This window comes from Mustela nivalis (assembly GCF_964662115.1).
Source record: "Mustela nivalis genome assembly, chromosome: 8".
NCBI classification, from domain to species: Eukaryota; Metazoa; Chordata; class Mammalia; order Carnivora; family Mustelidae; genus Mustela; species Mustela nivalis.
In genome coordinates, this window is record NC_139027.1 from 126,076,905 (window position 1) to 126,103,904 (window position 27,000).

Below are 27,000 nucleotides of genomic sequence, written 5' to 3' on the forward strand. Positions count from 1 at the left end.
CACACATATGCTTTCAGTCACAACCACACACAATCTACAGCTGAACTGTGACCACAGGGCGGGTAGCTGCCAGATCATCCATATTCCTATATTGGTCTCAAAAGGATCCCCCTGGAGAGCCCTGCTCTTATTCTGGCAGTGTTCCCAGTGGTCTTCAGAACTGTGCAGAGAGCCTTGCCAAGGGCAAACTTTGATCCTTTGAGGGTAGAAGTGATTTTAGAAAGAGCTCCTGGCCACATGTATTCAGCTATGCTCAGTGGGAGAACATACCAGACCCGGCCATCCAGAAGAGATCTCAGAGGGAGCTGTATATGGAGGTGAAGGTTTTGTGAAGCAATGCTGGAGGTGACTGACGGGGAGCCAGGGCCTTCCCCAGGGGTACATGATCCCATGCTGGAGGCAGGAGAACCAGGAATGGAAGGAGGATTCGGTTGGGCCATCATGACCTGGAAGGCCACAGGCAGAGTGAGCCAGAGGTCAGCCACAAAACCACACACCCAAGGAGAAGGCAGATTCATGGCTCTCATCTTCCACCCTTTGATCTCCTGACAGTGGCTACTATTGGCAAAACCCAATGGGAACCCTCCAAGCAAGTCCAGAAGTCAGCCTTTTGGGGCCCAGAGAAGGCCAGCAAAATGCACTAGGGAGAGAAGGAGGGTGAATGGAGAATCACAGGCACACTTGTCCCCTTTGACCAAAAGAGGGTCACTAACCCTAAACTCGACTTAATTAGCCCTTGCTCTCCCGAGACCCTAAATCCCAGCCACTCATTCCCATAACCATGCCTGTGCCACAGTCACACCAGACAACACAGAGGGGCCACAGTAAGGGGACATTAGCCAAAGACCCCTCGTCCTGTCCCACTCATCTCCACCTTCAGGATGAGTAAGGCATACCTCACCCATGAGCAAAGGATGTCTCCAAGCCGCCCCCACTGATGGCTTTATAACAGGGTCACCTGGACATCTTAAATCATGCTAATGAACCACAAGCGCCCCTTGTGGGGTGCTGGCAGGAGACCACACCATTGCAATGGCCAGAGGGGAGACCTTTTTATTTCTTTTCTCCAGAAATGACTCGATAAATGCTTTTAGCATCTTTTTTGAAATTAAAAAAAAAAAGGAATGAAATGTAAGAAGCATATTAGCATTGCTCCCATTTTCAATTAGCCCAAATGATTGTGTTAAAAGCTATTAATAAAGCACTGTGAGTGGAGGCCACCGGTGGAAGGCTTCAGCAGGGAGCCCTTGGCGGCCCATAGTGGAGTCTTGTGCAGCTGCTGAAGACCCCTCCTCGCCTTGCCCCAGAAGCCACAAGGACCTGCCACGTTCCTGCCATGCAGGGAAGGGTGGGGTGGTGGGCTGGAAGCAGGTAAGATCTGAGAGGAAAGGCAAGGTTCTTTACACCCATCACGCCCGCTCACACCTGGGAAGAAAGGAGAGCCTGACTTGGAGTTAAACAACTAAATGTCTGGTTCCATCAGTTCCTATCAGGAAAAATGGCCACATGCGCCAAGCTCAGGTCATCATATGTGGTCAGGCCAGGGACATCCCAGGTTAGACACGGTTGTTTCCAACTCAACGGCCTGCTCAAACTCTCCTGTGCTGGCTGCAGCCCATTAGTGGCGGCTGCCTTGGTGTTCTATGCTGAGATGTGCTGAAAAGGATCCTTTTGTCCCTCACTGGGAAAAGTGACTTAGTTGAGTAGTGATATCTGCTCAGAAATTGGCACAGAGGCTGGTGATAGGTTTGCTGGGCAGCCACCAATCCTGTTGGGAGAGTGGCTACCCCTTGGGTCCACCCGCCGGCTAGAGGCACCTTCCATTCCAACCCTGCTCAAGGGAGCCAGACCCCTCATCCCTGGCTCCTCCCACCCTGGGCCTTACTTCTGGGCAGACAGTGCCCATGGCAGATAGGGGCCTGGACTTGGCATTTTTGCCCAGTGCCCAGCTGAGCACAAGTACTGGGTTCTGTTGTTCCCAGCCATGCTGGAACTAAGAGGAAGGAGGGGGGAGATGGAATCATTTTTTTTTTTTTCCCCCTGCCTGGGAGACTCTCAGTCCAGAATCAGAATCTCAGACTCTCAGTCCAGAATCACCCTTCTGGTCCCCACTGGTGTCACAGTCCTAGTCCCATCTCCCCTGGATTCGTGCAAGTCTTCCCTAGATTTGCCTGCCTCCAGCCTAACCTCACTGAGGGCTATCCTCTCACTATTCCAGAATATTCCACCAAGCATAGTTCTGACCATGTTTCCCTCCTGCTGATGATGCCTCCATGGTTCCCACTGCCTCCACATAAAGCTCACCTCCCAGCCTCACCCCTGCTCACCAGGTTGTCCAGCCATTCTGAACTCCCTGCCATTCTTTGACATTATCATGTGTGGTGGCACCTCCCGTCTGTGTGCTTGGAACTCCTTTTGCCTCCACCCTGATAGGTAGCTCCTGCTTCTGCACAGAAGTCCAACCCAAAGGTTACCTGCTCCCCGGTGCCCCCTTGGAATCTTCTAGGTAGTATAAAACTCTCGCACCTGGATTGTCACGGTCTGTTTACAGTCTCTCTCCCCTACGTGACTGTGGCTGATGACACAAACCACCATTCAATGCAGAAAGGCCCATAAATGCCCAGCGGGAGCCCAGAGGCAGGCCCCGCTCTGAGCTTCACCTCTATCATCTCCTAGTCGGTCTTCATCCCAGACTTGACAGCCAGCCAAGCAGGGCCCCAAATGAGAAAGGGATGCCAAAGGAACCCAAAAAGTCTAAGGGGAGGTTTCAGGGAGCTTCCAAACCAGGACCACATGGCCATGTCACATGCTGTCTTTAGGCTACCCCTTACAGAGGAGAAAGTCGCTCCTGCATTCCGAACTCTAACCCCACATTCCTCTCTCCACCCCTCACTCCACAATCAGACTGGATTCCAGAACCAAAGGAAGGGCTGGCTGTGGACCAAGGCCTGGGGACTAAGACAGACTTGGATGGCCAAGCAATGTGGCCCCCAGGGGACCCAACTCCAGACGGACTAAAACACCATCCCTGATCACTAATCGACTCCCACCCTCCCGCCCTGTGATTGATGGTGGGCAGACGCATCGAGCTCCCACATCTCCTCCTGCGGAGGATTTTTTTTTTTTTGTTAGGTTTTGCTAAAGCAACCTGCAAATTAATTTAATATCCTCCTTTGGTTGGGAGCTATGAGACGGGGCCCGAGGCTGATGATGCATGAACCATCGGTGGCAAGTATTTAATCTCTGGACAATGGATAGAGATGTTAGTGCATGCCACACTAAATTCTATTTACGCTGCCTATTAAGGGCAGTCAAGCTGAAGGGAATCGGTGCACATTACAGGCCCTAATGGGAGAGGAAGCTCCACAACAGTACATTAAAGGCGGAAAATGAATTAGGAGGGGACCGCGGAGGAGAAAACAGGCAGGCCAAGGGGCCGTCTGGAGATAACTCTTCTTGACAGCCCAGCACACATGCCCAGCCCCGCGGGTCAGATATCCCAGGGAGAGAAGCCCTAATGGTCCCCCCAAAGACTTTATCTGTGGGTTCCACTCCACCCAGGGCCCAGAGACATGGGAGCTATGGTCCTGCAGGTGAAGAAAGAAATGTTGGCATTATTTCAACCCACCAACATGGCCACCGTGCCCATTCCAAGTCGGCGCATCAGAAGACCTAAGGCATTCCCCATTCCTGTGGGCAAACCGCCAATTGCAATCCTTCCATATGGGGGATGAAGGAAGGGCAGGTCTGCGGACTCTTCCTGCTGCGGCAGCTGCTGCGGCTGCTGCTGTGACATTACTGGGCAGACTCTGAAGACCGCGGGTGATGTACGAGAGAACGGAGTTACAGATACTTTGGATGAGTCGTGTGATCTTTTCAAGCCTCAATTCTCCATCGGGAGGCAGAGTCACAATAACATTCACCTTCTCAAGTAACGTGAGGGTTTGAGTCTTTCTCTCATGAGGTAACTCAGTCCTCCCCTTGTTTGTCTGTCTGTCTGTCTTCCCTCCATTGTCTTGTTTTCCCAGGACCCAGCATAGAGCTCTGCATGGAGAGGGGCATTAGGCAATGCTTGCACACTAAAGAAGGAATTTGCCCACGGTCACCCAGCAGGTGAGCGCCTCAGCCAGGATTAGCACCAGATCTGTCTGACCCGCATCACACCTCTCTTCACAACACCCCTCTTGGAAGCAGGTAACTCCTGGGGTACTTGGGAAAATCTGAGCAAATATTCTCCCTCCAAAGCCAAGCTGCAGAGTCTGGGGTCTGCAGGGGGTCCCAACCTCCTGCTTCCTGCAAGGTGAGTGTGGAGAACAATTTAGAGGCTTAAATGCGAAGCCTCTCATAGAGGTGATGCCTGTAAGGGACTAGTATTTCTGGGCTCACAAGTTAGGGAGGGAGGAAGAGCAAGATGGCCCAGGCTTCCTCAAACAGGATGAAATGTTAGGACAGCACCATCATGGGGAGATGTTCACGGTTAGCCAAGTTCTGCACCCAGAGCACTTACAAGATGCCTGGAAAGACATGGGGTCCTGGGAGAGGAATAGTGACAGCCTCTGGGAGCTGCCCAAACTACCAGAAATGGCTAGATAGGCATGGCCTTCAGGACAAGCCTTAGGGTAAGGCCCACCACATCTCTCCCCTACCCCTTGCCCTCTGTGTTCCAATAATACCAAATGACCTGGAGTTCCCAGCTTCCAGAATGCACTCTGACACCTCACACCATGCCTCTACACTTGTTACCTTTGTTTGAAATACCCTTCCCAGGCGCCTGGGTGGCTCAGTGGGTTAAGCCTCTGCCTTCGGCTTGGGTTGTGGTCTCAGGGTCCTGGGATCGAGTCCCGTATCGGGCTCTCTGCTCAGCAGGGAGCCTGCTTCCCCCTATTTCTCTCTGCCTGACTCTCTGCCTACTTGTGATCACTTCCCTCTCTGTGTCAAATAAATAAATAAATAAAATCTTTAACAAAAAAAAATAATAAGAAGAAAAGAAATACCCTTCCCTAAACCTCCCAAACTATTCCCACTTGTCCTTGAAGACTCAACCATCTCTTCCAAGTCTTCCATGAACCTCAGAAGCCAAGTCAGGTGCCCACCAATTTCTCTGCAATAGTGCCCTATGCCACCTGCTCATAGCACTTATTGTACTAGGTGATTATAATCAAGAACATACTTCTGCTTTGTTCTATATTCCCAGTTCTCACACAGGACAGGCACTTGGTAGGACACAGCAGGTAGTCATTGAGCTGAACAGAAGTGACACTGTTTCCAGTTGGCCATTCTGCACAAAAGTACTAGAGCCCTTGCCAGGAAGATGACATTCAGACAACACCATCAAGTGTAAAAGCATTGGGTTATATAGGCTTACACGGCACTGTCAACAGTTAACTATATTTGTCAAAAACTTAAAAAAAAAAATTACTTACTAACTATTGGGAGTAAGCAGCCAAGGCAGTACTCAGGGGAACATGTGTAGTCTTGACTGCACCTATGAGAGAACAAGGAATGGGAATAAATTACCTTGAAGGATTTCTGGGTAAAATTATGACAGATTAAAAACACACATCCAGCTTCCACAACTTTATTGCTATTGCCTTTCCTATTCTCTCTGTCCTTGTGGGTTCTGCCTTTCAAGAAAATCCCTCTGTTTTGTTTCCCTGAGGGGTGGGGCCAGAATGAGCACAGCTGCTGGGACTCAGCAGCCCTGGGAAAGTGTTTTTCTCCAGCTTCAGGATAGCTGATCAACTGCCCCAGCTACTAGGCTCTGAATCAGTCACCACACTCACTCCCAGCTGTTGGCAGAGTACAGAAGAGATACTAAGTCAGGGGTATTCCTGCAAGACATGAGACTCCTCTGACAGTTTATTTAGCCTCAAGAACTGCCCCCAGTGGCTTTGCTGAAATTTTCTTGGCACTGCACATCATTTGACTGCTCTTTTGCTACCCATCCTTCCTTCCTTTCTCCCCTCTCCCCACAAGTGATTAAACATGCATCATGACTTGACAGGTCTCCCAGCCTCCTCCAGTTTCCTCGCCATTTCCCTCGTGGGTGTCTTCCCTGAAAACTCTCTTGCATCTTTAATCTCATCTTGATGTCCACTTCTTGAAGGACCCAAATTGAACATACCCAAGAAAACTGGATCCTAAGCCAACAGTGGGCAAAACTCAGAACCAACCTGATTCTCCTTGGAATTTCTGAAAGATTTAGGGACTGAAGGCATCAAGTACCACTATATGTGGGGAGTGAAAACTTTTTTTCACTAAAAGGAGATTCCGTAAAAAGCTTAGAGAACACCTGGCCAGGAATGCAAAATGGTGGGGCCAAGGGCAATGGTATGGAGGTGCCTCAAAGAATTAAACACAGAGCTACAATATGATCCAGAGATCCTGCTTCTTGGTATTCATCCAAAAGAATTGAAAGCAGGATCTCAAAGAGATAGTAGCATCCCATGTTCACTGCAATAGTGCTCATAGCAGCCAAGATACAGAAACAACCTAAATGTCTGTCAACAGATGAATGCATAAAGAAGATGTAGGATAGATATATAATGAAATATTATTCAGCCTTAAAAAGAGAAGGAAAGGGGCACCTGGGTGGCTCAGTGGGTTAAAGCCTCTGCTTTCAGCTCAGGTCATGATCCCAGAGTCCTGGGATTGAGCCCCACATTGGGTTCTCCGCTCAGCAGGGAGCATGCTTCCCCCTCCCCCTCTCTCTGCCTGCCTCTCTGCCTATTTGTGATCTCTGTCTGTCAAATAAATAAATAAAATCTTTTAAAAGAGAGAGAGAGAAGTAAATCTTGCAATATGTGACAACAAGGATTAACCTTAAGAACGTTATACTAAGTAAAATAAGCCAGTCGCTGAAGGACAAATTCTGTGCAATTCCATGTATATGAGGTATCTAAAATAGTGAAATTCAATGAAGCAAAGAATAGAACTAGAGTTACCAGGGACTGGAGGTGGAAGGGGAATGAGGAGTTGCTAATCAATGAGTATAAAATTTCGTTTATGTAAGATGAGTAAGCTTTAGAGATCCAGTGTAAAACACTGTGCCTATAGTCAGGTTGGGTCCAGTCCACAGTATCTCTCTCCTATTCCTTGCACTCTTCACTCCAATAACACTAAGCTACCCAGAGCTGAAAGCCAGAAGTTTGAGGAACAGGGGAGGTATGTGATGGGACTGACCTGACCATAGGCAAATGTTGAGATAACATACTGTACTGTACACTTAAAAATCTGTTAAGAGAGTAGATCTCATTGTCGAGTTTTCTTACCACAATAAAATTTTTAAAATTTAAAAGTGTCTGGAACACAGTAGTCATTGTATAAATGTTTGTTGAATAAATATAAATAAAATTGATTGAAAGTATTTTTAAGAAACAGAGTCCTAGATCTTCTTTGTACTCTTTCACAGAGAAGCCATTGTTTTTGTCCTATCTCAGCAGATGAGTGGATAGTTTTTTTCCAGAGATTATAAAACAAAAGAACTCTAGAATAAAGATGTCAGGCACCATTAAGAGCCAGGTTCCTGACCGAAATTAGAAGAATCAAGGGAACTTACACACTTGGGATGTTGAGGTTTCCCCATGCTGTTCTCCCACTTGGCTCTCAGAACATTGACCACCAAAGCTTTGCTTCCAGGTAGGAAGGAGACTGAAAGGATCTTCTCTAGGAATCTAGCCATCCCAAAAAGAGATTGCTTAAAATGATGACTTCTGAGATTGCTCTACCAAATAAGTTACAGGCCATCCAGTGGGAAAGCTTGGAGTCACCAAGGCCCACTCACACACCTGAAGTGTCCAATCAGCTGGTTAGTGTCCCCTTCTTCAGTGAGAATAGACCACCAATAGTCAACAGACATCTGAGAAAGTCCCCCGACATGGAAGATAGAGATCAAAGCAAATAAATGCAGGTCAAGAAACAAGTAGAAGAAAGCAGAAATTATGCTATCCAAAAAAAAAAAAATATATATATATATATATATATATATATGTATACATATTATGTATGTATATGTATATGTATGTATACATATATATGTGTGTATATGTACATATATATGTATGTATATGTATACACAAAATATATACACACATATATATGTATACATACATATATTTTAATGTATGTATATTTTTTTAAGTTTCAATGTATATATTTTATGTATTTATATTTATATTTAATGTAATGTATACATTTAAATGTATATATTTTAATGTGTTTTAATGTAATATATTTTTAATATAAACATACATATATATTATTTATATAAAGTATCCAGAATAGACAAATATAGAGACAAAAATAGATTAGTGATTGCCTTGGTCTGGGTATGGATGAGAGGTTTGTGGAGTGGTAAGTAAAGGAAACAGAGTTCCTTTCAGGGGTGATGAAAATTGATTGATTGTGCTGATGATTGTACAACTCTGTGATTATATTAAAAACCATTGAATTGTACATTTTAAATGGGCCAATTGTTTGGTATGTGAATTAAATCTCAATAAGGCTGTTATAAAAATATATGTACATATTATATATCATATTGTAATATGTATTACATACATAGTATCTTAAGAGAAATTAGAAAAGAGATTACCTCAAACAAATGTAGAAAAATATAAAAAGGAATATTCCAAACAGTTAAAAAGGGGGCCTTAGAAATTTAAAATGAAAAAAAAAAAGAAAATTTAAAATGCAGTATATTTTAAATAAAAACATTCAGAAGACTAAGAATATAAAAGGAGGGTGTTCCCCAGAAAATAGAGCAAAAACATAAATTGGAAAATAGGACAGAAAAGAAGAGAAAATTAAAGAATATAAATTATGAGAATTCCAGAAAGAGAGAGCAGAGAAAATAAAGGAAAAAAGTTATCAAAATTATTTATGAGAATTTCTGAGAACTGAAGAATATGAATTTCCACTGAAAGGGTTCAGAAAAAGGATGAAAATAGTCTCATACCAGGCACATTATAGTGAAATGTTAGAAAATGTCAAGGCTTTGAATACAAAGAGAAGATCCTCTAAGTTTCCTGGGAGAAAAAAACAAAATAGGTTAAATAAAGGATCAGAAACTAGAAATGTTTCCAATGTCCCAACAACCAGAAGATGATGGAATAGTGTGTCTTAATTATCTATTGTGCATAAAATTTGGCAGCTTCAAACAATAATAAACATTTATATCACATGGTTTCTGTAAATCAAGAATTCAGGAATGGATTAGCTGGGTGGTTCCGGTTCATGGTCTCTCATGAGGTTATAGTCAAAATGCTGGCCAGTATTGCAGCCATCTGAAGGTCTGACTGGGGCTGGAGGACCCACTTCTAAGATGCCTCAGTCACATGGCTCACAAGTTGCATTGGCTGTTGGTGGGTGGTGTCAGTTTCTCGTCACGTGAACATCTCCAAAAGGCTGCTCCTCATTACACTCATTACACAGCAGCGCACTTCCCCCAGAAAGAGTAATCCTAAGAGAGCAAGGCAGAAGCCACATATCATTATGGCCATAATTATTGGCTACACAGATCATTTCTATTAAATGTGTGAAGGGACTATACATGAATACCAAGAGATGAGAATTATCGTGGGCTATTTTGGAACCTGATTGCCAAAGACTGGCTTCAAAATTATGAAGGAAAATATTCTAAACACACAAATAAACAAAAATGTACTCTCAGCCAAATATTCAAGTGTGAGAATAAAATAAGGATATTTTGAGATATTTTCAGACATGAGAAGTCTTTAGTTGTTTAGACAAAAGAAAGTACTCCACCAAAATGGGTATGTAAGCCAAGAAAGAGGAAGATAAGATTCAGAAAACAGGAAATCCAACCCAGGAGTATGACACAATAGTTCATTTCCCCCTCTGTCAACCAGGCTTTGGGGCAAGAGAGACTGGGATTCATAGCATGGCTTGGCCACTAATTGCCTGTGTATTTGTGTGTTCTTGGGTTCAGGGAACCCTGTATATATACATATACAGAAAGGGAGACGTAGACAGAAAGATATTGAGAATATAAGTTTCTATGTGGAAAAAGATCAAATGAGAAAACATATATGAAATTATCTAGCATACAAGATGTTCTCCATAAATACCAGTTTTCTTTCTTTTTCCTTATCCAGTTGGGATAAATGAAAAAAGAGAAGAAGAGGAGGAAGGAAGGAAGGGGAAGAGGAAAATAGTGATGATGATTTTGGAGTGTAGGATATTGGCAATAATGATGATAAGCTAAGATTTTTAGCATATCGCCTCATGTAATCCTACAGAAACCCTATAAGACAGGTACTATTATTAGACCCGTTTTGCAAATGAGGAAACAGAGGCATAAGGAGTTTCATTGAGCCTTCCAATGACATAAAGGTCATTATAGAACCAGGATTGAACCCAAACAAACTTCAGACCCAGGAATATAACCACCTTTTAATGGTACACCTGACCATGTCATTGCCAGAATTTTGGAAACCCATCTTTGTAGCCTCCATGGAACCAACCACACCCCACCGATGCACCCCACTGACTTCTGTCCCTCCTAGCAATTCCATTTTATTTCTTTTTTAAAGATTTTATTTATTTATTTGACAGACAGAGATCACAGGTAGGCAGAGAGGTAGGCAGAGAGAGAGGAGGAAGCAGGCTCCCTGCAGAGCAGAGAGCCGGCTCGATCCCAGGACCCTGGGATCACGACCTGAGCCGAAGGCAGAGGCTTTAACCCACTGAGCCACCCAGGCGCCCCGCAATTCCATTTTAAATTCATGCAATTCAACACACATAGGTTGGCCAGCACTATGCTGGGTGCTGGGAGTACTGAGTACTGCCCCAGAGAGTCATGGCCCCATGCCCCCAAAGAGGAGTCTGACAATCAATATGTCACCACACACAGTGTAAGTGTGCAAATGCAGTCATGTCTGCATGCTCTCAGTCACCTGCAGGGGCCAGAGAAGCTGCTCCAAAATGATGAAGGGGCTTCTGAGGCTGGGATGAGCTGTGAGCCAAGCAAAGGTGGAGAGAGGTGATGGGGAGCATAGAAAGTGTTCCAGGTAGAAGGGCATCTTGTTCAAAGGTCTCTTTTTTTTTTTAATTAAAGAAATCTGATTGGGTCCAAACACTGAAATAAAGAAGAAAGAAATTAGTCCCCAGATGTGCAATAGAGTCAGAAGAAGAGGGACCATGGGGCTAAACACTTTTACCTTTATCTAAAGAAGTTGAAAGCCACAGGAGAATTTAAGCAGGGAAATGACATGGTCAGGTGTACATTTTGGAAGATCATGAAGGCTACCATTAGGAGGAAGAACTGCAGGGCCAAAAGTGGCAGCAAGGAGACCCACAAGATGGTTGTCAGGGCCTGCCAGGATGGAGCAGGGCTGCTGGAGGGCCTGGAGAGATGTAGGTGAAGGCAACATGTAGAATGCTCTGGAGACACACTGTAGCCTCAGAAATGGAAGGGATGATAGAAATGAGGTCTTGGAGGAAGCCAAGTAAAGGAAGATGAAAGACAAGGATGGGCCTTTGTGGGGTGCTTGCCCTAAAATCCCCTTTGAGTGACTTATGGGTGTTATCTTTTTGCCAAACTGAGGCATTCCCATGAAATAATGAGCAGCAATGGGGGTGGGGGGGGGGAGGAAAGTACACCCCCATGGTGAGGTTCATGCCCTTGAACACCCTCCCTACCCTCCCAGCCTCCCCACCCCCAGGGCCTATTCCTTCAAGGACAGCCTCTGTTGCAGCTGCCGGCAGCTCCCACCCACCAGCTGCAGCCCCACTGTTGGAAATTAAGCTGTAGTGTTTATGGGACTCAATTAACAAAATCACTCATCATCTCAGGAACTCACTGACTATCTGGACATGACAACATTTGAAATAAATTAGCCCAGGACCCAGTGAGGTCATTCTCATTCCAGTCTGGGGTCCTCACTTGCCCCACACCCCCTGGTCCACTTCTGGGGCCTCTCCTCCACCCCCAGCCCCCAGGAGCCCTTGCAATTAATAGCTAATTAACAAACAAAACAAACCTATCAGGTGGAACAGCAGAAAGACATTCTCAGCCCACAAAAGCAAGTAATTATTCGGTATGGGCACATCCAGAAAAAAAAAATAAATCACTTATGAGATAAATCAGTGGCTCTCCCCCATCTTGAGGGTCTATTAGGGTGGAGGAAGCTTCCTCAAGATCAGAAAACTGATTTAAAGGAAAAATTAAGCCTTGCCCATTTTCTCTACAGCTAACAAAGTCTTTTGTTTTTCCAGGTTCCTTCTAGTCACACTGGGGATGAAGTTAAAGTGTTCACTTCAGAAATATTTATTGTGTACCTACCATGAAACATGCAATACAGAGTAGAGCAAGACAGGCATGACTCCTGCTCTCACGCATCTTTATATTCTAGAGATTTGGAGACAGACAATAAACAGGAAAACAAGCAAGATCTTTCAGTTAGTGTTAAGAGCTATGAAGGCAATTAATCAGAGATGTGGTGAGGAGCATCAGGCTAAGGACTACTTTATAAGAAGCATGATCAGAGAAGTTTCTTTGAAGAGATTATACTTGAACAGAGCCAGTCATGCTAAGAGCAGAGGAAGAAAGTGTGTGGCAGGGGCTAGAACGGCTAGTGCAAAGGCCCTGGGGTGGGAAAGACATTGGCAATTCCAGGAAGAGGTGTGTGACTGGTACATAGAGAGTGAAGAAGAAAGTGGAAAGTAGAAGAATAAGCAGACAGGATCTTTACGAGCTACCAGAAAGGGGATGTTTTTATTCTAAATGAACTGGGAAACTATCAGAGGGGTTTAATCAAGGAGCAACAAGATTGAATTATAAATGGAGGGTGCACAAACTCAGGGTCCCTCACATCCCATGTTAATTCCTGTCCTTACCCCAAAAGTCCTAGCATGCCCCAGGCACTGACACTTGTGAACTGTGACAGTACATTTATTTCCAAAGGGCATAATTGTCATCTTCTACCCCAAAGTTACTTATTCCACAGGTGGAGAAGCTGAGACATGGCCTCTTGGTGAGTGACTTCCTGAGAGAAGCCAGGGTTTTCCATGTAGTCTCATGGAAACCTCACAGCAGCCCAGTGACACAGGTAGTATGATCCCAATTTAGCACAGGAGGAAATGGAGACACAGAGAAGTAAGTTGCCTAAGAAGTTAGAGCATACCGGGAGCGAGGCTTCAGACAAGCAATGTGAGTCCACAGTCAGTTCTGACACCACACCTTATCACCTTCATGGTGCCAATCATTTTCCTGAGATTTCACAGCATGCGCATGCCAGGGACTGAAGTCTCTTCACAGCTCCCTGCATACACATGTCCAAGAAGAGGTTCCATGTGTCAGGAATTCACCCCTGAAAGCCATAGTGTGGCAGTGGGGGGTTAAATAAGGAACAGATACAAAGTACCCAGCGCAGCGCATAGCACGATGCCTAGCATTTAGCAGAAACTCAATAGATTTTTTTCTTCCCGAGAAGAAAAACATGTCTACTTATTCTAAAGTGAAGCCCCATTTTCTCTATTAGTGAGAACCAGCACAACATATCCACTCCAAAAAGTGGGTCTTAATTTTAATAAATTTTTAAAGAAATAGTTGGACTTGTTTTTAAACAGGTATGCTTCATTTCATCTAAATATAGGTCATATGGAAACCAATAATTTTTAAGGCTTTCAAACAGGGCTCTGGCAGTATCTTAAAACTCCAATGGGCCAAGCACAGTGGTGTGGCCAAGTGGCTGCACTCTGGTGGGAGCTCTTTTGTGCCCAGAGCAGGGACCTGAACAGAGGGACTTCCAATACCATGTGAGAGGCACTCCTGGTCCATACATAAACTTTGAGAGGCAGAGAACAGCCCCTGGGGAGTAGAGAGAGTGGCTCTCTTACCTACTCTACTGGAGGTGTCCTGCCCAAGAGCCTGGTGGCTTGGTGAGATTCATGCCACCAAGTGGTCCTCTGGCCAAGGGCAGAGAGAAGGAGGGAAGCCAAGCCTCCAGGGTTCATGCCTGAGAGCCAGACAAAGGCCAGACATGAGATTGCCTTGCATGTCTGGCTCACTGACTTGCAGAAAAGCAGAGAATCTTCCCTGCCAACCTGGCAAGATGAAGAGGTGTGTTTCCTCCCATTCAAAGTCTCTCGCTCATATGATGAGATCTCAATTAAACTGGCACATCCCCCACCCTTCCTCCTCCTTCCCTTCACCACCATCTCTTGACACAACTCCCTTCCAGACCTTGCCATTCTGCCCCTGCTTCAGTGTCTCCTAGAAAGGTCCTTCAGTGACTGAACCAGCAGTACCTGGGTCAGTGGTGGGAGGCACAAGAGGCAACCAGCCCAAGTCCCCTACCTCGAGGACACTCGGGGACCGTCCCCATATGCAAAGCAGCAGGCGCCTGAATTCATAATTGGATGTTCCAAAATGTAATTATGAAAGATGAAATGCTCCTCTCAATGAGAAGGCTGTAAATAGAATAATTAATTTTGTGTTTGCTTGAACAATTCTGTATTATGGACCTTACAGTGGAACTGAAATTAATTAAGTGCACCAGGATTTATGGAGGAGGTGAAGAGAGAGGGAAAAAAGAATTAATCCGAAGTAAAGATAGATGAGTTTGGGAGTGTAATGATGTGTTAGCCTGGGGTATTCTTTAAAAAATTTACCAGGCATGTTCTGGGTACAAAAGACATGCGTTGACAGAATTATCTCAACTAATACAGCTGCTGGTCAAAAAGTCAGTGAACAGGAGGTGGACAGATCCAGCCAGGAGGACCCAGGTTGGGGAATCAGAGACAGGGGCTGGTTTAGGCTTGGTCTGGAGGGGGCACTACCAGAGGGGGAGAGGGAGCAGGTGAAGCAGAAGCCCCTATCCCACGGCAAAACAGGGAACACTAGAAAAGTCCTTGGGGTCACATAGAGGAAAATCAGGAGGGCCAGAAGTCAAGGAGGAGCCAACCACAGGAGGATGTCCTCAGCTTCCCTGTGGCTCCCAGGAATGTCCATGTGTTCCTTCCGGCTCATGAGGGTTAACTTGTCCTCTGTAAGTTCTCTGGTATGTTGCCCAAGATGATTTGCTGCATATGGGTCTCTTCCACCTGAGCACAGAGAGTCCCCTGACAGCTGTGACTCAGTGTCCCCTCTTCATCATGAACAAATGCAGAGGGAACCTGCCCAGAAAGCTTAGTGATGAGGCTAAATCCCACTTTGACAGAGACCAGGTCATTTAGAAAAGGAAAGCTGTGGTTTGACTGCGGCTTAATACATTGACTGGTCTTCCAAATGCCACCTGTGTGTCAAGCCAACAGTTGTAAGACAGTTCTTCCATTATTCTTTGGACCTATAGGTTACTCAAGAGCTATGGAGGGAAGAAGGGGGTCACCCAGCTCCCGGTTCAGGCCCTGGGACAGATGGTGTTTTCCAAAAATAGCCCCAGCAGTATTTCCAGTCCCACATGTTCTTCTCCTCCCCTTGAACCTGACAGAAGAGAGGCTGCATGACTTTCTGAGCCAGGCCATAAAAAGCAACATAGTCTCTGCCTGCCTCATTCCCTGTGGGTGCCTGCTATTTGAGCCCAATCTCCACGTTGTGAGGAAGCCCAAGTAGTTCGCACAGAGACACTGCACAGGGAGGACCCGAGCCCCCCAGACTAAAGCCTGCACCAACTGCCAGACATGTGAGAGAGAGAGAATGACCCGTGCCCCAGCCTGCAAGACTTCCAACAGATACCATGGAACAGAAGCAGTCCATCCCCACTGTGCCCCATCTGAATTCCTGACCCACAAAAACTGAGAGATAATAAACAATTGTGGTGTTTTAAGCCACCAAAATTTGGAATGATTTGTTACACGGCAGTAGCAGGTAACTGGAACAGGCTCCAACTGAGCCAGAATGGCCCTCTCTTTCATCTGCTCTTTCTATCTGGATCCCACATCTAATTTTTCTTTTTTTTAGCTAGAGAAGAATCTATGGCTGTAAACATTTGCAAATACACTGGTCTGATGGGGCGGGGGGGGGGGGAATCACTGGTTTAGTCATGCAGCCCTGGGTGGGATCCCAGCTCTGAGCTTCCTGGCTGTGTGACCCTGCACTGCTCACATCCCTCTCTGAGCTTTCTTCTCAGGAGGGATCAAAACAGCAGTGGGGGCGGGGGGTACAGAAGGGGATAACACTGGTTCAAAGAGTTGTTGGGGGGATTTTAGCTCTGTGAAATGACCTCACCCTGAAGCCCCAACGTGTTGTAGTTAGGAGCAAGGCTCCCAACTCAGGTGAATTGGAACTGGGTTCCAATTCCAGCTCTGGGCTTTCTGGTTGAGTGACCACACACAACTCACTCCTCTGGCCTTCTGTTGCCATCTGCATAACGGCGATGAGAATTGCCCCTGGTCCCTGGTACGATGCAAGTCAAGTACACATCATAAGTTCTCAGCAAATAAAAGCCTGTCATTGGATCAAAGCTCATCAACCCAAGTTCCCTCACCTCTCCTGCACAAGTCCAAACTTTTTTGGCTCCCACAGACATCAAAGCACCCCCGGTGTCCCTCAAGTGCCTTCTGCTAAACAGCCAGACCTGTGTACCCACTGGCGCTCCCAAGAAGCCCGCCCATCCCTGACCCTATGTTGGGGACAGATGTGTGGGGCTGAGTGCTGTGGGCAGCTCTAGGGACTGGACACCTGTTCCCACCCCAGGATTTGTCCTCTGCAAGCAGTAAGAGGGCAAAGAAGAACCTCAGTGTGACCGCTGCCAGGGTGTCTCATTGCCGTTTGTCAGCCCACAGCCTCACAACTCGTGAGCTGGCTGATCTCAGAGGGGCCTAAACCCCCGGGGGGAGGGAGAACCGGGACTGGGCTCACATCTGGGCTGCAGCAGGTTCTCCCGGTCCCAGCGCCCTGGTGCCAGGTGAGCCTCCCTGGTGCAGGATCCCGCCCCCCCCCCCAGGGTGGTATTGAGTAGGCATTGAGATACCTGGCGTGGAGAAGGGTGATAGATGGCTTTATTAACCCGCTGAGGCGAAGTTGCTGACAGTGAAGGACTCCCCTGTCAGGGGAAGCGTCCCTCGCCCGCAGGCCCCCTCAGTGGCCTGCCTGACAGCCTGAGCCCCTGACGGATGGCAGTTCTGTAGAGAATGGGAGAGCGGCATTCAGGATGGACAAACCTCCCTCCAAAGGCCAGGCCTCCTTCCAGGCCAACCCCAATAAGGCTGAGTACCACCAAGTCACATGACCCTGAAGACCACCATCTGCCCTTGTCACCCATCCCTCCTGTCTTTATTACACAACTCAGAAGGCAACAGCCACCTGGCTTTCCATGTTGAAGACATCCCCGCAGCCGTGGATCAGCAGCTGTGCTGGGATTTCTGGACAGCCTCCACCAGCCTAACTCTGTGCTAATCATCCCATTGACCTCTCCCCACAGCATTTGAATAAAGTGGGATTTGAACCCAGGTCCACTGACCTCCTCCAGTCCCTCTCTCTCCCTGACACTGTGCAGGAAAGGACCCTCCTTGGGGTTGCTCTCATGGTGCCACTCCACTCCATGCTGGCCACTCTGGTGCTCCAGCCTCCTCCACCTCTCTCCCACACCATCACAGAGCAGTCAGGACCTTCAGCTCTCTGAAGCTGAAGCCAGAGAGGAGAGGTCTGGAGTAAGAAGGGTTCTGCCCACTTCCATTTCTCCAGAGAACCCCACCCAGGAGCCCCTTCAGCCTCCATGAACCCCTCCCACTGGCCAGATACCACCTCCTCAGTGGCTCCCTCAGGGTCCGCATGACCTTCCATCTCCCGCTCCCTGACTTACACCCCTCACACCAATGCTGCTGCCTGGTTCTTTCCCACACGTGCTGGGTTCCTGCAGCAACTCTGCCTACCCTGCCCCACACACCTCCACACATACACGCACGCCCCCCAGAGTGGTCTTTCCCAAAACCCAAACTCCATCCTGAGCCAACCCCAGACCCAGTCAAAAGCCCAAACCCCCACCAGTAAACATCCTCCACAGACCTGACCTGCTCTCTTTTAAGCCCCTACTCCTGCACAGACACCCCACTACACTCAGCCACACTGACCCTTGGGCTGCTTCTCACACACATATCTACCACCCAGACCCCTCACTCCACTCAGAAAATAAAATTTGGGTCAGAAAATCATTACTAAATAAAACCACATGAGGATGTCTATTAGTTATTTTCTTTAAGGGGAAAAGAAATCGAGCTGTTAGTTTATTATTTGTTCAGAAGGAAAAGTAAAGAAAGTGTTCTGCCTCTTCAACACCTGAAGCCCCCATTCATCTTCTGCCTCTTCAATACCTGAAGCCCCCATTCATCTTCCTGGCCCAGCACCCCTCCCCTGGCCCCCACCCAGCAAGGAGGCGACTCCTTCAACAGGACCCCTTCATGGGTGACTGAGCTTTGCACTTCCATTCATCACACGCCCAACACGCATGGTCACTTGCTCCGTGACCAGTGACTCCCCACTTTTCTTTGAGTCTTTCAAGGACAAGGACAGTGTCTTGTCCTCCATCCAACTACCATAGCTCATAGTCCATGCTCAATAAATTAGAGCTCTAATAGTGATTGACTATTATGAGTATAGTTTCAAAGAAACCCTCTGTCCCTGGCAGGGCAGCCCCAGAACAAGCTTGAGCTGGCCTCTGCCTTCTTCTTTGACCTCATGTCATCCCAAAGGCTTTCTCACCATGTTCCAGTCATGCCACCCTGTGTCTAGCTTCCCGATTCTATCAAGTTCACTCCCACCCCAGAGCTCAGAGAGCACATGCTCTCTTGACTTGGATCACTCGTACTTAACCCACAGAGCTCAGCTGACATGTCACACCCTCAGAGGGGCCTCCCATCGGCTTATATCAAGCGCTCTCCTCTACACGGGCAAGGTAGGCTGCAAGAGAATGACTGCATCCGTGCCCCCATGCCTCACCACCTCCCCTCTCCCTTCATCCACAGCCTTCACCTATGACTTCGTAGTCTCTCTCACTAAAGAGGTAAAGTCTATTTCCCCACCCCTACAATCTAGCCTGGCCTTGGGACTTGCTTTGGCCAAGAGAATGAAGTGGAAGTGGCGGTGTGCTGGAACAGAGCCAAGGCCTCCAGGAAGCATTGTGTATGTTCACTCATCCTCTTGCTCACCCGCCTTCACCGGGAGAAAAGGCCCGGGCTGGCTGACAATGAGACGACTGGACAGAAATGGGCTGCCCTCAGTTATCCAAGCTAAAGCCATCCAGATCAGCCAACCCACAGGCAACCCACAGCCAGGTATACAAGTGACTGAGTCACAACCAGAAGAACAACCAGCCTGAGCTCAGCCTACAGGGCTGACCTACATGACACCCATGAGTTACATGGATGCTTGTTTTAAGGCACTTTGTATGGGAATGGCTTTAGCTGACAATTGAGAACTGATACTGATGAGTTTCCCTTCCTAGAAGATCACAACTGTGATTGTGTGTTTATTAGTGTTTTATCTTCTAAGTGGTCTTCCTCCATTAGACCATAAGCTTCACATTGGCAGATACTGTGAATGTCTTTTACATTCCTGAATTCCTTAACCTGACATAATAGCTCACACATAGGAAGCGCTCAAAAAATTCATTGAGTGAATTAATAAAATCGAGTGGTTGAATGGACGAATAAGTGAATGTACCCCATTCACTCTTCCTGCAGCCCTTTTTCTCCAGGACAGAGCCATTCTCCAAAACAATTCACAGCAGAGGGATTAAGTCAGACAGCTAATATTTCACCCTTGAGCCTATCAGCCATGAGAACCTGAGCCCCTGGGAGACAACAAGAACCTCTGGCACAAACCTTTGGAATTCCGGAAGTTGTGCCCATCTGCAAGTGGGCTCCCTGCCATGCCTCATCTTAGCCTTGGCAGCAACTCCTTCCACAAGCACCAATGGGCAGAGGGAGGGGAGGTCAAGCAATATATGCTTCTTTCCTTTGACCATCAAAGCAGGGGCTTATGGGGAAGAAGCATGTCTTCTCTCCCATTCTCTCCAAGCTGGTGTGTCATCCGTATGGTCTCAAGAAGACCTCGGCAACACCCTCTCCTACCTGGCTACCAGGGGTCCTCCCCTCCCCTTCTACCACTCCCAGTTAGAGGCTGGTCTTTGCAATCCAAATCACCCTCCTCTCTTCCTAGATCAATAGAGACAAGGAGGGCAATTTTTTTTGCAACACTCAGAGATCTTACACAGGACTGTTGGGCACGTCTGTTCACTAGTGTCCCCCACAGCCACTGCCACTCCTATGGCTACAGTTTTAAGTCCTTTGTACAAGCTATCCTTGAAATGGACTGACCTGGTATTGCTTTCCTGGCACTTATACAATGAAACAGAGATCAACGAAAAAAAAGGCAATTCTATCTATTTCACTTACTTATTTATGAATATATTCAACAAATATTTTATTTAGTACCTAGTATGTGCCAAGTCCTAGGGATACAATGGGTCGTGAGAAAGATATGGGCCATCATGAAGCTTATAATCCAGGATGAGAGTCAGACAATGAGCAAACAAGTAAATAAAAAAAGAAAATATCAGCTAATAAAAGAATTTAAATAAGCTGACATAATAAATAGAATAATAAATAATAATAAATGAATGGTATAGAAAAAAATAAATAAATAGGATAGAAAAATAAAATCCAAGCAGGTTGCAGGGAAAATAGCAGATCTATATCCCACCTGGAAAGATCTGTTTGGCGGAATTTTTATCTCCATAAGCCAGAGAGAGAAAAAAGAGTTTGTCAGTGATTCAAAAGGTAAGTTATTCGTTCACTCAATATGTGTTTACAGAGTACCCACCATGTGCCTGGCTGCTATGAGCTGCCCATATTAAAACTTGACTCAACGTCTCTAGCTTCACATAAGGAAGTAAAGGAGTAAAAAAAAGCTAGCGTTTACTGGGGACTTACTGTGTGCCAGACATGAGCTGTGAAAGCTTGCGCATATTTTTTCACTCAATCCTCATGTATCACGGAAGTAGTAACTAATTTTTCTTTAGCTCAAGGAGCCATCCCTATACATTTAGAAAGTGGTACTGCTGGGATTTGGACCTGAAGGTACAGCTCTTGTCTTCACATTATGCTCTCTCCTCAACCTCTTTTGAATTGAATCAAATCACCACAATTAAAATCTTCTTTATTTTCATAAGAATATGAGAACTTGATTCCAAGAAGGATATACTGACAAATAAGAGAGGCAATTGCCCTAAGAGTTCTCCATGTCCCTCTCCATCCCCCAGTCAAAACCGCCTCCATGTAGCTCTTCCTCCCCCCACAACGTCTAGACCTCAGGCAAGACCAGTCTAGACTCCTTGCTATGTGCTCCCTATCAAGGAGCCAAGATACATCTTCTACGTGGCACCTGCCTGAGTCTTTGAGGCAGATATTTTTATGCAAAAATTCTTGCCATAAGGAAAGCATGATTAAAATATCTTTTACAAAATGCATTAATTCCCAGGCAAAGATAAAAAGTCCATTTGACTCAAATAGATTTTCTATGGTGAGTTAGCACTGCATTGAGGGTAATGGATGGGGGAGGGGTAGGCTTCCAGCTCATAAATCAAAGGGGAGATGGGAAGGGGGAAAGGAGTTGATGGAGGGGGGGGGGGGGAAGAGGCACTGCTGAAATCTCAACCTGTGAGAGTGATGCTTCCACTCCTTCCCCCTAGTTCTTAATGATCTCATCAGGGGTCCAAGATCGATTCCCAGCCTTGTTCATCTATACCCTTCTGCATTCATTATTTTAATAGCATCCACATAGGACCGTTCGACATTTGCATCAGGAAAGCACTAATGGGAAGTTTATTTGGGAAGCTCAAGAATCAAGGAGAAGCAGACGTCCATGATTGGGACCAGGACAGTCAAAAAGGGAGCAAATGTGAACATTGGGAAAATGGGGGAGGCGGAAAATTACAACTAATGGTTCTGTCCAAATCAGACCAATGTGACTGAGTTTCCCGTTCTCTCTATAAGGTCCCTCCAGCCCCTAGACCTCTTAGCAAACCAATGAGCATAAAACTCAAGCATGTAGATTTGAATAAAAGGAGTCCAGATCTTTGAGCTGGATCCAAGAGACTGTCATTTGAATTCATCCCAGAAACATTTTCCAGGTGCTCATCTGAGCCAAGCACTGTGCTAGGTTTGAGAGATGCAATGGGAAAAAAAAAAACAGGCCTGCCCTTAAGGAACTCCAGTTTAGGCAAATGAAGACACAGTTTCAGTTCAGAGCAATAAATGTTACCCTAGGAAAGAAGCAAGGGAGGACATGGTCAGGAGCTTCTAAGGGGCAGTGGTGCCTGTCAAGCTGACGGTCAATCAAAAAGAATTTTCTGGGCCCACTGGAGTAGATATACTTCCCTAGTGGAGGGAACAGTGCATAGAGGCACAGAACATGAGTCAGGCTGGTGTGTTTGGGAACTGCGGGGACTTGGGAGTCCTGGAAGACAGAAATCTGGCAAAGATGCAGGAAGGGCTGAAGACCTTGACCAGGAATCTGTGTGCCAGGTTGTGCCAGGCTTCATCCTATAGGTCAAAAAGTGCTTTCAGCAGTTTAGAAATAGAAAAACAGAATTGCATGACGAGAAGCCTTGTACAAAATAGATTGAAGGAGAGAAGTTCAAGGCAGGAGGTGGCTGGGGCACCTCCTCATGGGAGATGATGAGGTCTGAGCTAGGGCAGTGGCCGAAGTTAGAGGAGAGGGTGGAGTCTAGTGGTATTCCAAAGTGACATCCAAAAGTCTGGTCTCACCCGGGGTGAGGCATTTCTCTCTGACAACAGGAAATTCCGGGATGAGGTAAAACAGAAGGAAGCAGAATCTGAGGGGCAGATTCAATAAGCCTGGGGCTGGAAGCTGGCTCCTAGGAGAAGTGGTTGAAAAACAAAGGACATAGCAGACATTTTTCCAAAGTGCTGATGGCCTATTGCCTTAGTTTGAGTCACAACCCCCTCCCCGAACCCCCACAAAGCAGAACTTAAAGCAAGAACTCAGGTGTAGGTATTATGCATAGATGTTAACCCCTGAAATGAGGAAGGAGAAGAGTGAGCCATAGGATGGAGAGCCGATACGTGGTGCGTTTGGCTGAGCTGATCACCAGTGGGGGCAAATGAAGCTCATTCCCACGGCGGACTCTCTGGGGAATCATCAGAATGTCTCTCAGACAGGAAATTTGGTATTCGCCAAGTGCTGAGGCCTGACCCCCAGAAAGTACTCTTTCCCACATTTCCAGGATGCACCTGGGCAGGGAATAGGGAGACTCCCCCAGGTTGTGGAGAAGGGCCTGAGACAAGGGAGCTAAGAGATCCATAAGGACTTAAAACAGAATTTTGGTCATGTACCCCCACTGCAACCATAGCCAAAGTGAGAGAAGGAACAAAGGGATGTGCCCACAGGCAGAGGGAGCAGATGAGTCAGGATGGATCCAAGGTAAAGCCAGGGGCCTTATTCACTATCCCAAACCTGGAGAAGGCAGAAGAAAGGTTAAATGCCCTCACTGCAAATGGCACTTGGCAACAAGGCACCCCTGGGACACTTGGCCAGCTCAGTCATTGGAGCATGTGACTCTTGATCTTGGGGTCATGAGTTCAAGCCCCACGTTGAGTATGGAGATTAACTTTTTTTTAAAAAAGGCATTCTTATGCTGTTAATTGATTACTTGCAAGAGCTACAGTTGTGTGGATATTGGCTGCCAGATGCAGGGTTAAGTCCTTTCAATATAGATCTCATTTAATTCTGAAACAACATTATGAAGAAGGTCCCATTATCATTACCATTCGAGGAAAAAAACAAAGCTTGGGTGGAATATATTATTTATCCAAGGTCCCCAGACCCCTGAAAAGGAAAAGAGCCAGGATTGGAACCTGGTCTTCTTAACCCCAGCCCCAGACCCAGCAGTGTTTTTCATCCAAGGGCACTTTATCCACATAATTGGACAATTGGTAAGATTTGGAGAAGGTTTTCGGTTAGATAATAATACTCTATGAATGCTGATTTCCTGATTTTGAAAATTCTACTGTGATTATGGTCACACGAGAATTTCCTGGTTTTTAGGAAATACGCACCAATGTGTTAATAGCAAAGGGACATTATGTCCAAACTTAACTATCAAACAGTTCAGGAGAAAATGTTATATGCATACACACACACACACACACACACACACACACACACACACACACAATGATAAAAATAAATGTGGTAAAACATTTAGTTTGTGAAAATTTAGGTAAAGTTTATACAACAATTACATGAATTATTTTTGTAACTTTTCCTATAAATCTGAGATTATTTTTAAATCTTAACAGTTTTTAAAAATCACCTAATACAACAGAGATTTGTCTGCTTCCTTTTTTCAAAAAAGGAACAACAACAAGAACAACAAAATCCCAGCCCACTGCAGAGGGCAACAAAGAAAGGGTTATTACTGGAATGGGAAATGTCTTTGAGGAAATTATCAGAAAAGGGTCTTGGCCCTGAAGGGTTTCTTAGATATTTTAATATTTTCTTCTCCTCAGGATCTTAAATTGCTCTAGTAGATGAACCTTGGGACTCGACACCCAACATCATGGCCCTGCAAAGCCCAGAGGCAGAGCTGACTGATAGGCCAGTCCCACCCTGTGCTTGCCAGGCTGGGATACCAGGAGGACATAATTTCAACCCGCTCTTTCCTACCTGCCCGGTGCATGAACAATTCAGTGCTTGGAATCGTCTCTTGTGTGAATCTCAAAGCTGAATTTGACCTCAAGGTTCCCCAGGTACAGTTTGATAAGGTGTAATGATGAAAATTGGCATGGAAAAGGGCTGGAAAGGAAGTTATTGCTGGAGGGCATTAGGGATCAAGCCCTGGTTCCAGCCCAGACTTGACCACTTGGACAATTCCTTCAGATTCTCCTGGCCTCCTTTTCCCTATCTGTAACAAGAAGTCTCATAATACCCATACCCCAGATTTCATCTCCTCATTCACTCACTCAATAGCATCTTCTGACGCTGAGCATTTGTGAGCCAGATGCCAGGTGAATCAATGGAAGTAAAAGAGTAAATTGAGAAGATGTGGTCAGTCCCTCCTGGAATTTACCACCTTGTGGGAGGAGACTGACGGCAAGCTAGAAGCAGATAAGTAACTTACCATGATTCATAGATTATGGATGAAATAATGGCAGACTAGGTCAAAGAATACAAGAACAGAGATCTACTTGGATAGGTGATCAGGGAAGGCTTCTCTGAAGAGGTGGCACTTTACTAAGACCTGAAGGGTAAGGGATATCTGCCAAGTGAAAAGGCATTCTTGAGACAATTAGAAATTATCTGGAAATGGTCATGACATGATTAGTGCCCCTTCCCTCCTCCTTCCTTCCTCCTTTGGCCAATGCAGGTAGCCATTCAACTAAGAGGCAAAGCCACGTTTTCCAAAAGATCAGCAGCCCCCTGGGCAGGTTGGTGTGGGCCCTCCCCAGGGACCACCCCACACTTCTGTCCCTGCACACATAGGAGTTGTGCCAGAATTCAGAGGGATAAATGAGACCCTCCATTCCCAGATGGTTTTAAGAAGCTGGCAGCTCCCAGATGTGACACTGGCAAGGATGCCAAGCAAATTGCCTTTACCTACCTGCACCCCTCCCATTCTATAGGCAGGGGCACCTCTCTGAAATGTCCCTCGAAGGGACTATAGGAGTTTTTGGATAAATACCCCCTCACACCTTAGGTAGAATAACTCAGGTCGTATGTTCGCTATCTCTCAGAGGTCCCTGTGACACTGAACCCCAGTTGTCGGGCTCATGAACACTTCCTGTCCTTACTTCCTTCCCCTCCCTGTGGCCCATTCCCACTCCCACCATTGTTTGCTGGGATCACCTCTGATGAACTGTCTGCATTCACATTCCAGTGTCAGGGTCCACCTCCAGGAAAGCCAACCTAGATGGTACGCAAGGATTACTCAGTAATCTAAATGGAATTGTGAGCCTCTGAATTTGTGAGTTCCTTAAAGGCAGGGGTAGCCTGTCTTTTAGCCATAGTTGTATCCCCAGCATTTCACACAGGTCCAGGACAGAGAAGGTGCTTGATAAATGCTGAATGACAGATTGACCTCATAGAGCTAGGCAAGTCCCCACAAGAGCTGGATATCAGACCCAGCCCGTCCTAGGAGAGCCCTGGAGAGTATTTGGCCCCCAAGGGCCTCAAACAGCTGGCCTAGTCATGAAGAAGGCCCCACTTTGGGGCCCTGAGTGAAGGGCATGGCCAGCAATTAGGAGAGTGAGGTTGGCAGGCAGCCTAGGGCTTGTTGGGCTGATGGAGCCTCTACTCGTTCTACTCTGTGGAGAATCCCAGCCTCACTGGGCTTGGCTCGCCATGGTGAGTATGCAAGCAGCCACAACACAGGGGCCATTTCAGTTAGTTCAGGAAAGGTACAAGAGCATGACAAATATATGTAATTTGAAAATTGGCCAGTCTTTTGCAATAATTTAGAGGCACTAGTTAGGAGCAATAGAAACCCCCCAATTACTGATGTTTAAGGCTGGCACTGTTGCTGGCTGAATATTTCATGCATAAATGAACTTCCACTAGGCCACCCGCTGCTTCTGATGAGGCTCTTGCGGGCTTTATTGCCCGGCGCCCAGCAGGGTCCCGCCAATGGGCCCCATGACGGATGATGCATTGTTTTGCGGCTTAAATAATGCAGTGTGGGACAAGCTCAGTGCTGGTGCACTTTATTTACATATCAATTGAGTGGCCACTCTGAATATGAAGAAATATGAGAGGAGAAGTCTCTAGCACTGAATATTTCATGGCCATGAGCCCTGCAGGAAGCGACGGTCCCCAGCCCAGAGCTCGGCCTGGCTGGGTGTGCTAGGAAGAGCTGGCATTAATAGTCTGGGAGATGAGGCAAGAACAATCTCCCGAGCCAGGAGGGGAGCCGCTAACTGGAATTGATGAGCCCCCTATCATCTGGACACAGCCCGTCACGGCTTTTTCAAGTCAGCAAAATATCTGCTTCCTGCCTCTACCTTATGGTTCCTGGAAACTTC

At 46.5% G+C, this 27,000-nt stretch overlaps 1 long non-coding RNA gene across 1 annotated transcript in view; it reads right to left on the reverse strand.

The window, feature by feature from the left end:
* The window catches only part of LOC309871074, an 85,872-nt gene that overhangs the window by 14,737 nt on the left and 44,135 nt on the right, over positions 1–27,000 (reverse strand). The window contains exon 3 of the long non-coding RNA XR_014315010.1: positions 5,424–5,485. This is a non-coding gene — a long non-coding RNA (uncharacterized lncRNA). The remainder of the gene's footprint in view (positions 1–5,423; positions 5,486–27,000) is intronic.